The sequence below is a fragment of the Manacus candei genome, unplaced genomic scaffold, assembly GCF_025592945.1.
Source record: "Manacus candei isolate 608988 ecotype Guabito, Panama unplaced genomic scaffold, ASM2559294v1 h1tg000034l, whole genome shotgun sequence".
In the NCBI taxonomy this organism is placed as follows: Eukaryota; Metazoa; Chordata; class Aves; order Passeriformes; family Pipridae; genus Manacus; species Manacus candei.
In genome coordinates, this window is record NW_026138082.1 from 13247525 (window position 1) to 13260990 (window position 13466).

The following is a 13466-nucleotide window of genomic DNA, read 5'->3' on the forward strand; positions in this document are numbered from 1 at the left end:
AAAAAAATAAAAAAAAGAGAGAGAGAGATCTTAGAACAGTTCTCCCCAGCCACTCTTAATTTACTAGTCATATTTATAATGTAACATAGAATCCACAAGGGCTGACTGAAACTGGCTGCTTCCCTGGCCAGGGCAGACTCAGAGGTGTGAAGGTACTGAGTGATTAATTGGAATCACTGCAATACCGCTCTGTGCAGTAAGACAGAGACACAGGCTACCAAACTTGCAACACAGCTCAGGGCAGGAGCAAGAAGCAGAGAGCTGGAGACCAGACAATGCAAGTAAGAAACCAGACAAGGCAAGTAGAAGAGGCCCTCCAGAATGCCTCATCCTGACATCCACAACCACCACTACGATGTTCAGGGGCAAGGAGGCAGAGGAGCAGGAACCACTTGCAACACCAAATCCTACAGCAAGCACTTCCTCAAGAGGGTACAGCTACAGCAGCAACAAACAAGGCAACCTGGAAGAATGAATTATCAGCCACTTCAACCTAAAGAACTAAGGCAACTGATCGGTGGTCCTGACCCCTGTATCAGTCATTACAACTTTAAAGTTGTTAAAAAAAAAAACAAAACATTACCATGGCTTGATGGATTTTTTTACAGTCTCCCTGGTTCCACAGTGGATTACGTTTGTTTGTGTGTTTGTGGTTTTTAAATCAACCCCAAAGACCAGAAATTACCCACAGGGAAGATTTTTTTGCACTATTGCCTTTTGAAACACATTTGCCAATACCAAATATGCCAAAGGGGGCATTAGAAGATGTAGAAGTCATGTGCACAGCCCTGCAAACTCTGTGCTCATAAGTAGTTCTGAACAAGAAAGTAAAGACTCAGAAGTGTGAAAGAGCAAAGAGAAGAAACAGATTTTAAGTAAAGATGTAGTAAAAACATTTGAGACAAGGTAACCAGAGGCTGACAGACGCAGATAGTAAAAGCTGCACACCAAGTTATTATTAAATCTGAGTATGTGATAAAACTTCAAACAAGTGAACCCTTAATTTCCTATCTATAAAATTTAAAATTGCCATTTTAGTAAACACTTCTAAAGCAAAATAGTCTAGATTCTTTTCTGGCAAGAATGTTAATACACAAGCAGTGCCTTTTTTTTCCAACATAAACAGGATTTGCTAGTGATAGTAATTTTCTTAAGTATAAAATCTATTGGGCACAGAAAGCCTATTAAATCCAATATTAATTTGTCCCATATAACTGATTTTGTAAGAAAGGGGAAAAAAATAAGGGTTAGTGGGTTTGGTTTGGTTTTTAAAAATTCCCCTCTAAGTTAAATTGAAGACAGATGCATGCTCTTTCTATTTTTTAAGATTATTTTTCTCTTTGCTTTTTGAGACACACTTGGGAACAGAATCTGATGAAATTTTTCATCTGGAATGATATTTAAACATAAAAGATAAGCTGTTCTTTTTATTCCCTTTCCGTCAAAGGTAAGAAGAAGAAAAGCTGACAGTTTTCCCACCTCTACCTTCACGTGCCTGTCAACACCTGCAGGCTGGCCCACCTGGCAAGAGAAGCCAAGGTGTTTTATGCTATTCTTGTCACCCGTTCCACTTCCATGTGTTTGCAGCCTCTAGCTTGTTTAATCAGCAGGCCTGATTGATCCGCTCCCTAGAGATTTTCAAGAGGTAAGATAAAGCTCCACATCTAGATAACTTTTAACCCTGCACCTGCAACTCAGTCACTGGGTTTCTCAAAGCAGCACGCAGGGTGAAATGCTGTCCTCTTAGATCAATGGGGAAAAATACTGGATTCAATCAACTCCTTAATCAGGAAAAAACCCACTACTCATCTCAAACTTCAAATATCTGAATTAGCGCTTTTTTTTTCAGCTTTCACTGTTTTTAAGTACATCATAACCTTAAAGAAAGCTTCTAACTAGATGTAAGGAGAAACTTTTTCCCCAGGAGGGCAGTGGCACAGGCTGCCCATAGAGATTGTTCAGTCTCCTTCCTTGGAGGTTTTTCAGGTCCAAGTGCACAAAGCCCTGAGCAACCTGGTCTCATCCTCAGATTCTTAACAGCATATTCAGCCTTCAGAGATGCAGTCACTAGGTAAGCTTTAATCAACAGCAGTATTAACTAAATGTCTGGAAATACAGTCATTCAGGATTAATTCACTACTGTAAGTGTTAACTCATTAAGGACTTAGAGACACCTATTAACTATAGGTTAAATATCTTTATGATGAAGTAGCTCAAACAAGATTCAGATTTCCACAGATTTAGCTGCTAGAACTACTCAAAAATCCCATGATGAGCAATTGCTTGTGAACCTTCTCAGGTAGCATTTCATGTATTAACGTTCCTGTCATTGCAGAATTATACAAGTTGTAATTGTATGACTCTTTAGGCAGTACAGATACTTCAGGCAGTATAGATACCGCAGTCAAATGGGGACCCAGGCATACAAAGCATTTCCGAAGCATTTTCCTATGGGTTCTGCTGCTTCTCAGTAATGTGGCTGGCTCTTCATTGCTGAATGGCAGGTCTGATTTTTCCACACGTAGAAAAGACCTAGTTGGCTCAGGCAAAATTACATCCCAGACTAGCACAGCTTCTTTGTTTTTAAAGCTAGAATTTATCTTCATACAATCCAGTTTTCCAAATCAAGACATAGACAGTGAAGAACATAACTGAATGCATCCTTGGCACCAGCATTCTACCTGTGCTCTCTATCATCAGGGTAACATGCACAGATCTTATTGCCCAAATTCTCATTACTGTTAGAATGAGACTAGAAGAAATATTAGCCACTACATATGGCTGGAATGCTTTCAGATTTATAGTCTTGGTTAACCTCTCTCCATCCAACTAAGACCAGATTTTGCCAAGACCTTCCCTTCACTGCACATACAATTCAGCTATATTCACGCAGTAAATCAAAGACAGCAATCTGAGCAGAGCTGTAGCTCTTTTTTTTTCCAAACACAAAGAACTTGAATCCGAAGAAGCGGTTATGAGCTAGCAAGAAACAACTCTTTCTCTGTCAACTGTTTTCTTCCCATGTATATTCCATTTTGAGGATTCCCAATGAAGCACAGCCTTAGTAGGCTAAATATAATACAGTCTTTCTCACTGAAAGAGATGCTCAACAGCAACATATAACCCAGAAAACTCTGAAGAAAACAGCGGGTTTAATGCGCTCAGTTACTGATTCAAGTCCTTACATCTGACACTTTCATTCAAGACAAGTGTAAGGAAAAAAGCAAATGCTTATGGGGTACTGCTGGTACCATTCATATATTGGAGATACTATTCCTAACTGCTCCAAATTAAGTTGCCTGAAAGAGCTGAAAGGGTGTAGAGGCCTAGATGATAAGGGGGCTAATGTGTATGTCTCAAACACCGATAGCCACATAGCTCTGGAACCAATCAAGGATTGTTGGTAATAACACACTGTGAGAAAGAACAGGATGTGGCTGGAGAAGGGGGCCATATGGAGGGAGGGCAGCACTTTTCCAGGACAAATGTCCTTGTTCTAGCTCTAAGAGATAAGCATAACGGTGCAGCGCACTAGAATGAGGTTGAGAAGCAGGCATGGACTGTAGGGAAAAAGCAAGACTAAGGACATCAGAATCCCTCTGACCCATTTCCAGAAAGGTCTAAAAGAACAGGCTGCACATGATAAGCAACTAATTTGCATAGAAAATGAGAAATCTCCAGGGCAGAGAGACGTACCCCTATCAAGTCCATGCAGTGCCCCCAAAACCCTGGACATCCCTATCACCTGGATTGATTGACACTGGATCCAGGACTGACTGGGGATTTGTTTCTTTCTTCCTTCTTTCCTTTCTCACACTCTTTAATTCATCTCTCTCTCTTCTCTTTCACTTTATCCAAAACTCACTGCCATGTGTTTATCTAGGAGATCAGAGACTAACATACCAATTTCCATGCCAAGTGTGTAATTTACTAATAAAACTTTGTAAACTTTTGCAGACACTCTCACTTGTTTTGTTCCTTTTGAACATGAGCTTCTGTCAATCCTAGGTGCTCCCTTTCTTGTAAGGGTGGAGCCACAAGAGACAGTATAAAGAAATGGACACAAGCACACTGGTGGATTGGTGTGGCTTGGGTGTCAGCAGCAAGACAGATAAGGCACACACATATCTGAGGAAGCTCGCAGTGACTGAGAACAAGAACAAGGAATAAAGCCAGGGATCTGCAAGAACTGAACTGTAACATACACAAGGGATGAGAGTTAAACTGTTGGATAACTTACTCTTTTAAAGCATTTTTTAAAATTATCATTTGTGATTACAATCCATAATTTAGAGTCTCAGTTCTATCTGTTTCTTGTGGCCTAAAACAGTGTTTCAGGGCTTATTCTGCTCTCAAAACTCAACTAGCCACTATGTCCAAAATTAGCTACTATCAGCAAGTCCTAGAGAGTTACAGGTCAATCACATTAACTTGAATTTCCAGAATAACAGCAGAAAAGGAAACAAAACCAGAACTATTTGTAAACATCTAGCAGGCAACATCACAATCTAAGAACCAACACAGATTTGAGGGGAAAAAAAACAAACAACCCTAATTTCTCTCTATTACGTGGTGGGTAGCAAACCTTGCCTACAGGGGTAAGGGCAGATGTAACAAATCTTGACTTTGGCCAGCATTTAGGAATTCTCTCAAACATAATTCTTATGAGCCAGTTTGGAATACATGTCTTAAATGAAACAATTGTAAAGATGAATGTTCAAATGTTTGGAAAAGCTATTTCAAAATAGCGATTCACTGCAAAATTGAATATGCCAAAGAAGGCACAACCAAAACCTTCCCCAATGTATTGCTATTTAACGTTTCTGTTAATTATATGGACAGTGAAATAGATAATATACTTTTAAATCTGCAAATTACATCAAATTATGAATATGGCAGGCACTGTAAAGAAAAAGACTGGAATTCAAAATGATCTTGGCAAACTGGCATCTCAGTCAATAATGTGAAATTAGTTATTAATTCATAATGTTTTTATGGAAATTAAACTATATTGAAAAAACACTGAGGCAAAAAAATGCTCTGGCAACAGCTCTTTAGAAAGGAAACTAAAGGTTTAGCAGATTAAAACTTCAGCATGTTCCAATAATGTCATGTTACAAAAGTAATAAAAGACATGAATTCATTACATGATGTGACCTTCACATACTGCTCAGTACCAGTAAGGGCTCAGCTGAGTTTTTATGTCCTGTTTTGTCCATTACTCATTATTAAAGACATGGACCATGTGTACAGAATACAAAAGACCTGGCAATAAGCAGAAATTTGACAACTACGACCTGTGAAAAAAGATTTTTAAAAAGAAATATTAAAAAGGTCCTACACCAAAGTCTGTACTCAAAAAAAATTGAGTTAATTGGATGAAGTACTGGCATACCTCCAGTCTTTTTTTCTATGATTCCTGGAGTGATTTGATGGATGTCTTAGAATAGTCACAAATGCATATTTATTGAGTGTTAAAACTTAAAAAATCTTTGTTTAGCTCTAGCTTGGTAAAACACTGCTGTATCTTTGATTAAAAGTAACCTTATGACTGGAGGAAGCAATTTCCTGACATCATTACTTACGTTACACTTCTAAAGAGCTAAGTAATTATTTTCAAATCATTGTGGTATTTACTAATGTGATACAGTGTTATCAGTTTACAATTTATGTAATTTAAAGTAAGCACATTATATGACATTCTACAATTATGAAATTATGGAATATCAAAACTATGGATCAAGATATCCTACACAAACACCCAAAAAAACAAGAATATATTTCATTAACCACTGATGATTAATATTGTATGTACTGGACTTGTTAAAAAAAAAAACAAAACCACACTTTTTGGCTAATTGTTTTAAACATTTAAACATTTAAGATTCTCAAAGTAGCTAATAAAAGTGAAGCAACTAAAACCTAACATAGCAACTCCATCCCCTTTATAATATTAAATTAAAAGCTTATAGTATGGATTAATTTTATTTAGCATACTTCAGTAACATTTTAATACAAGTCTGCTGCTTCACATCCAGTTTAGTCTTCCTCAACTCTAAAAAAAAAAAAAATTCCTATTGTACTATTCACTTTAAGGATGATAATGCTTTGGCCTTGACTTTCAAACAAATATGGTCAGACTTCAACACGCCAGCTTAAAAATAACAATAATAAACCTTGAGAAGATGAATATAGCAGCATATACTATTTGTGCAGAAAGAAAAACAAAAGTGATTTTCTTAAACCAAGATCTATTAGTAGTTACAGTTACTTCAGTTAAGTACCCAATTTCTTTCCTTATTTTTGCCTATATTAGACATCACTGGAAATATTACATAGATTTTACAGAAAGTATACATTTAGCTTCTGACAGTTCAGTTCAGCAACACTGAAGGTAAATTTACAAGTGAATATATGGGAAGACAAATGGGACTGTGTATTGACCAACTAAATGATACAGTAAGTAGGAAAAGAGAACTGCTAACACACCACTACAATACGAGAAGCAAGACCTTTATTACAATATTGTGTTAGCTACAGCATTTACATTTCACAAAAAGGATGTCTTCTCACTTCTTAACTTAAGATGTTTTTCTTAGACAGCTAGCTTTCCAAACTGATACAAAAAAAAAATTCTTTGAGAGGTAATTTGGAAGCCTGATCCCAATGCTCCAAATTGCTCTGTGGAGCAGCTTCTTGGACCATAAGGACTAGTCAGTCAAACTAAACATCCTCAAGTCAAGTGAGAAGAGTATCCCTCAGCTTAAAAGATGTTCTGAAAGACAGCTATGAGACTGATTCAAGATCTCTGGAATCTGCCAGACTAAAAAATTTACCAGTAGAGTTCTTCTGTAACTACTCAGACAGGAAGGTGACAATGGCAAAGAGAAACAATGAAAGCTAGACTAAGATCAGAATGAAAATAAGTATTTATTTGCATCAGTGAAAGTAATTAGCCAGGAACAAACAGCTTTTACAAAAGGACAGGTTTTCATTTTACAAAAGAGGGCTGCTACCTCAAGTAAATTTTTCAGCTCACCAGTAGAATTAACAATAAGATTACCAGACAAGATTGTCAATAGGCAGCTTCTTAGAGTAGCCCCTTTAAAAATTACAAATATAAAGATTTTACTTCTTGCCTATCTTGAAGAACAACACAGTAAGCAACTTAGAGTCAACTGGTTAGTAAACTAAGGATTCATTATCTGCCTACATGCTACAACGCTACTGTCATGTCCTAAGAGAGGTTGACTCTACAACAGAATTTGTGCTGCTTTTATTATGTCTCTCAGGACTAGACTCCTTAAACACAGAAGTTAGGTGAGTAAGATCAAAACTGATTCTCAAACCTCTATTCAGCCACCAGGGCATCCGTGACACTTCAGTATTAGAAATCTACTTGTGTACATCGTCATAATCACCTCAGCTTTCACAGACCTGAGTGAAATACCTTATTCATTCTACTGGGAAACAGAAGAAAGCTCTCACAAGGGTTTCAATTCCACTTGCAAGTCCCAAATACACTGGCAAGTATCTACCAGACCAAGATCTGAGAAATTGAATCAAGTAGTCAAATTTTCATTTAAAACACAACAAAAAGATTATGATAGCCTCTCCTCCTCATACAGAGATACAGTCCTTACTCAGGATACAAACATTTCTTTTCCCTTTTTTCTTCTGCCTGAAGCAATCCAAAACCACCTCTCCCTTTCCCTAGGAAACACTGTGCTCAGAAGTAATGACTAATTTTAACTCAATCATCAGGATACAGATATTTATGCTCTGGGTTTTTTTCCCACCTGGACTAATCCAAAACCACCTCTCTCTTTTCCTACGAAATATTCTGCTCAGAAGTAATGACAAATTTTAACTCAACCATCAGAAAAGAATGTGAAAAATAGCTCACAGCCTGACAATTACTGGCAATCAAATAGAAGGAGCTAGGTTCTGAGATTTCCTCAAAGGAAGAATCAAAACACGTAGTAAAAAATTCACAGATCTGAATAGGATTTAAAAAGCAAAGAGGGTTTCTATGAAGCTCTTCTTGGAGCAGAAACTGGACAGAAAAGCTGGTCTGTATATGACTGAAGGTATTTGGCAATTAGCTTTTGTTACTTTGTAGGAGGGTAGCAGGGAAAAAACATCAGCTGTGATCTCAGGCTTCTGGGCACTTGTGGAGTTTGAAGAGTTTAGTTCAGGTCAAAATGCTTCAAACACTCAAAACTAAGATGCTGAGTTTACCATTAAAATAGCATTTAAAAAAAACCCCACACAATTTACTCTGAGTTATATGCTCTATCTGCTATTAGAATGGTTTGTATGATGTCGTAGTACGATAACTAATGCGGGTTAGAGATTGATACAAAGGAAATCACAATGTAACTCAGACCTTTCAATCCGCCAGCATTGCAGACCTGAGGAAGACTCCTTTCCTCTTATCCTTTTAATTTCTACATGAGTATACCTGCAATCTATTTTTTTAAACTTTCATTTACGTTTACTTCTCAAAAAATCAGAAAATATCAGTTTTATTCTTTTCCATTTCTATTCTTTCTGAAACTATACTTTTTATTCATCTCCAGTACTTATTTGAAAAGCATAGCTTAAATACACTGTCATAACAATCACAAGGATAAAATAGGAATTAATTTAATTCTTTCTCCCACCCCCACCCCCACTGTCCAAAGTGGGCAATCTAACCAAGAATAAATACTGCCAGGTCAACATCGAGGAATACTGAAAAAGAAATGGGTGCACAGGATAATTACAGAAGTGGATAAAGGGGGAAAATTTCACTAACCTGGGCAGTCAAACTGCAGCAGATGTTGAGATCTGAAGGGAGATAAATGCAAAGATTAGAAAAGCAAGTAAAGCATGGGGAGCCACTGAAGACTTTGGGTCTCAGAGGTATCTGCTTAATAATTACATTGGACCTTTACAAAACCAGAGCCTTGTTAGTCTTCCATTGGAGACAGAAATATGATAAAGTGGATGAGAAAGGTAATAGTGCTAAAATTGACAGCTATACCTACAGTACAGAGAAATATCTGTTTGACACACAGTTATCTGTTAGTACTGGACATAATTTAAGAGATACTGTCCTACCACTACAAAACAGACTAACAGCAGATTCTGGGAAATAAAAGATGTAGTAGACCTCAGACAAATGACTGATGTAGATGTGAAGAAATGAGAATTCTTGAACAGCAGCCCATAAAAGCAAGTGAATGTAGTGATGGAAACTGAATTTTCCAGTTTCAGGAAAAAATATTGAGACACACCAATTAGATATTAAGCACTACTTTACATAACATTCTAAAAGTAGCAAATTTATGACATAATACAGGTGGTTCACAAAACACAGACAGTACTTACCTTACAAGAACTGAATTTCTTTAAGAGCTGTTATGTGTATGCACTTTAACTTATAAAATCTGCATATCCACGGTGAAGTTTAGAGATTTTTGGTTAACAGAGTCCATACAGACTTTTCACCATGCTCTGCACACAGACATAAAGGACAGCATTTATCTCTGTGCTTCTATTTGTCTCCACTGTGGAATCCAGGGGCACAGGAATTAAAGGGAGAGGAGAGGTGCAGGACTAGGACTGTACACATAGAATGCACAACCTGACCAGTTTCACTTATTGCAAGGTACAGAACTCCATTCTCCTATGGCTCCTTGAGCAATTCTCCCACTGCAAAGGACACAGAGCCACTGTCTTTGTAGAGACGACCCCTCCTACAAGGACAGCAACTGAAACACTGGTTTCTCAAATGAAGAGTCTAATTTAGAGATATCACATCTGACAATATTTAGGGAACACGATGTCAGTAGGGGAGGCTTGAAGAGTTAAAAATATATTTGCAAGCAGTGTTAGAGATGATGACTAGGGTCTTGTCAGGCAGAACTATTGCAGTGAGATTCATCCTGACTATCACAGCTTATCCTGATACAGCAGAGCTCAAATGTGGTTCAAGAATCTTAGGTGGTTTCTATACCCCCTTCATACTTTCCTGTGTAATTCCTCCAAGTGACCCAATACTTTTGCTTGGGGAGGGTGCAATTCACAAGTGGAAAATGTCAATTTTTGTGTATTGGCAGAATAGAGAGAATGTTTTGTCCTGAATAAGTAAGGCCTCTCATAAATTTCCAGAGTATATGGAAGTGAATACAATTTTCAAATTATATAGCAAGAATTTTAGTTAAATTCCTAGGAAAACTGTGGTTACAGAGGATCTTTCAAGAACTCAGCTGTTCATTTCTCCAAGCTGATTGCACAAGTCAACAGTTTTTACTGGCACATATTCTTAGGGGCAAAGGTTCAAACACTGAATTTTCACCGCAGAATCTGATCTCTTATTAACAAAAACAAGACACATCACTAATATAGAGTAAGAAATGGGCAGATAAAAGTCAAAATTCATGGCTAGGCTTCACGAATGAAGATTTGGGAAAAGTCAAAATAGCTGGCTCATAAAGAACAGAGCTGAAGGTCAAGTCATCCTGGTTCAATTTAAGAAGGTAGTCCAAGGTAATAAAGTAGTTGTAGAACAGTTAAATCACACAGAGGCACAGAACTTACACTACAGACCAGAAGCGTGGGGGAATGAAATCTGGCAACAGAAGTCTGTGTCATCTGTAATCCATATCAGCAAGTCCTCCTGTTAATTTTTATATTTCTAAAGTGAAAAAGACTACTTTTATCTAAAGAACGTGGGGAAAAAAATGGATTTTCCAGCAAAAGATAAGTAACATAGACCAGTACACAGCACTATCTTTTTGTCCAAGGACAGACTATGTGGGCACAGCACTAGACTCAGCAACTCCAAAGTAAAAAACACAGAAGATCTGGAGACAGGCTAAGCCACCCAGGGGACAGATTAATATTTATCCAAGTTGTCTGATTTTGCGATGCAGCCAAGAAAGTGAGTTTGTTTATATACATCAAGAAGTTCTTATGACTAACATGTACTCTACAGAGATTCCAAATAGCTTCATGCCTCTCCCATGAATAAAAATGCTTGGAAGCATCTTTACTTTTCATTCTGAGGTGCATTTTCTTTCCCAATACAGTTTATGAGAATCTTAGAGCAGAGTCCAAGGTGATGCTCTGTTTCTCAGTGGTGATATTTTTTTTCCAAGCACTGTCTGCAGTCCAGTCTCACTTCCCTGTTCCTTGGAGTTCCAGCTGAACTTATTCCTGGCAACGCAGATTTCAGTGAAGCAATGAGACAATGGATCTTCAGTATAATCTACAGAGGACATTAAATCCAGTACTTATCTCCCTCCCAAGACAGATTCTCCCAAGAAAGTTGTTGGAAAAAATGGCCAGACACACACCATTTTTTCATATCTTAAACATGAAGCAAACAGACACAGAACACATACACTCCACACAGCTACTGCTTACCAAAAATCTCTACATATACAAGGATGCACCCATCATGGAATATGATCGTGGATAAGCATCAAAAGGAGAAGTCAGATTTACTCAGTAAATTAAGAAATGGGCAGCAAAGCAAGGTGCAAAATACTGAAATCTTTTTCTTGAGCTATTCTGAAGTTTTAAAAGTACAGTCAGCGTCATGGTAACTTCCACATTGCATATCAATTCATGAGTAGCTTTGTATACAAGCCTGGAACCATATCTGAACAACAAGCCTAATTTTCAAATATATCTAGTAATTCTTTAAGAGCATTTCCTTTGCTAAAAAATATTTCAACACAGAAAGGTAAACTTTATCAATACATATTTCTATTGCATTATCTACAATCTAGCTGCTTTTTTTTAAAAAAAGTAAAACACATAAGAAATATATGCAATATTTTGTTCAACTATTCAGTTGTTAAATTCAGTTTTTCATCCTGCAAGGTGTAAGACACTATAAATAAGGCAGGGCCTACCATTAGCAAGAGGCATTTAATAAAAGTAACTGCTAAATTAAACTATATTTGTCCCAAGACAAATTACTACAGGACTGAAACACTGCATTAAAAACAAAACACAATACTCAGCCCCTTGTTTTGAAAGTGTGTCATAATTAATATTGTCCTAAACGCATATTGAAACTCGGTAGTGACCTTGGCCACTGCTTAGAAAAGACTAGGCAGCAACAGTATTTCTTTTTAAGCAGTATTTCTTTTCAACGTGGCTAAATAAAGTACAAAAAGCAACAACATATCTTTTAAGCTACCTGGCACATGACTTTGTATCAAAGTTTAATGGAATTGACCTAACAAGCTCATAAGAATTAAGGATGCATGATTCTGATTAAGTAAATATTTTCTAAGGGTAAAAGAACAACACTAAACCCTTCAACATCAGACTGACTGCTGAAAAACAGAAATTCTCTATTTATTATCAAAACAAGCACAGGACAAGTGACACAGAGAGTAGGTACGCTTTCTTTCAAATGTACTTAATAATTTCCTTGTAAGATAGTCCTTACTAAAAACACTTGGAAAGTGTTTTCACCTGATCTGACAGATTGCTGTTGTGAACTCACTATTTAAACTTGAATGGACTAAACTAGGATTTTCTTTGTCTATCTTAGAGGGTCATCAAAAAATTTGCCTATTTTAGAGGGTCATCAAAAAAACCCCACTCTCAATCACTGCAGTTTAGACTGATTTTAAAATTGAGAGGAATAATAACTATTTGATCTAGTAATCTTCTGACTTATCAGTTTGTTCTTCAAAAATCTAAATTAATGTTGGAAGTATAGAATAAAATTAAGTCAAAACTTATTTATAGTGTTTATCTCAACCCAATTTCCAAGTGACATGTAACGGAACACCTATTAATGGAATTTGACACCAATTAAACTGGGATAAGAAAAGCTTTCCCTTTTGGTTCTCCCTTGCAAGAGCCAAAAGGAATATGATGCCTATTTCACATGCAGCTGATATCTACCAGTCAGAGACTGGTAATTCTTGCCAGCTCCTTGACATGAATACTATCCAGCTTGCCATATAATCAATGTGTTTTAGTTAGAGCCCACTTCATAAGCAGGTTATTTCTCCAGTTTTTACTTGATGAAGCAAATACAGAGCAGAGAGTTAAAATTGCAAATACTTGGCCAATTCTATTATTCCAAAGCCCAAAATGAGTTTTCACTTCTTTCGTACTACAAGTTTCGCAGTGTGTGTTCCCCTTTCCAATATATTTCAGGAAATGCAAGAGACATGAACAGAAATCAGGGCTGGCCCTGAAGCAAATGGAGACCCTGCCTGCACCCTCAGGAGCTCCCCAGCTGTGCCAAGCTGGCATTCAGCAGCTGATGTGCAGTGACTCGAGCACACCAAATCTGTGACCTCCAGCCACCATGGGCCTGGGGGGTGACACACAAGGACCCCAATCCATAGGGCCTGTGGCACCTGCACTCCATCACATGGTCAAGAGCAGCCATTCAGGCTGAAACTGTCCTTCCAGGTGGGAAAAATGGGACTTGGTTAAGTAGA

The 13466-nt window shown here is 37.4% G+C and overlaps 1 protein-coding gene across 1 annotated transcript in view; it reads right to left on the reverse strand.

Moving 5' to 3' along the window:
* Window positions 1-13466, reverse strand: part of SLC16A10 (solute carrier family 16 member 10) — a 65495-nt gene that overhangs the window by 8459 nt on the left and 43570 nt on the right. The gene's annotated exons all lie outside the window — the stretch shown is intronic.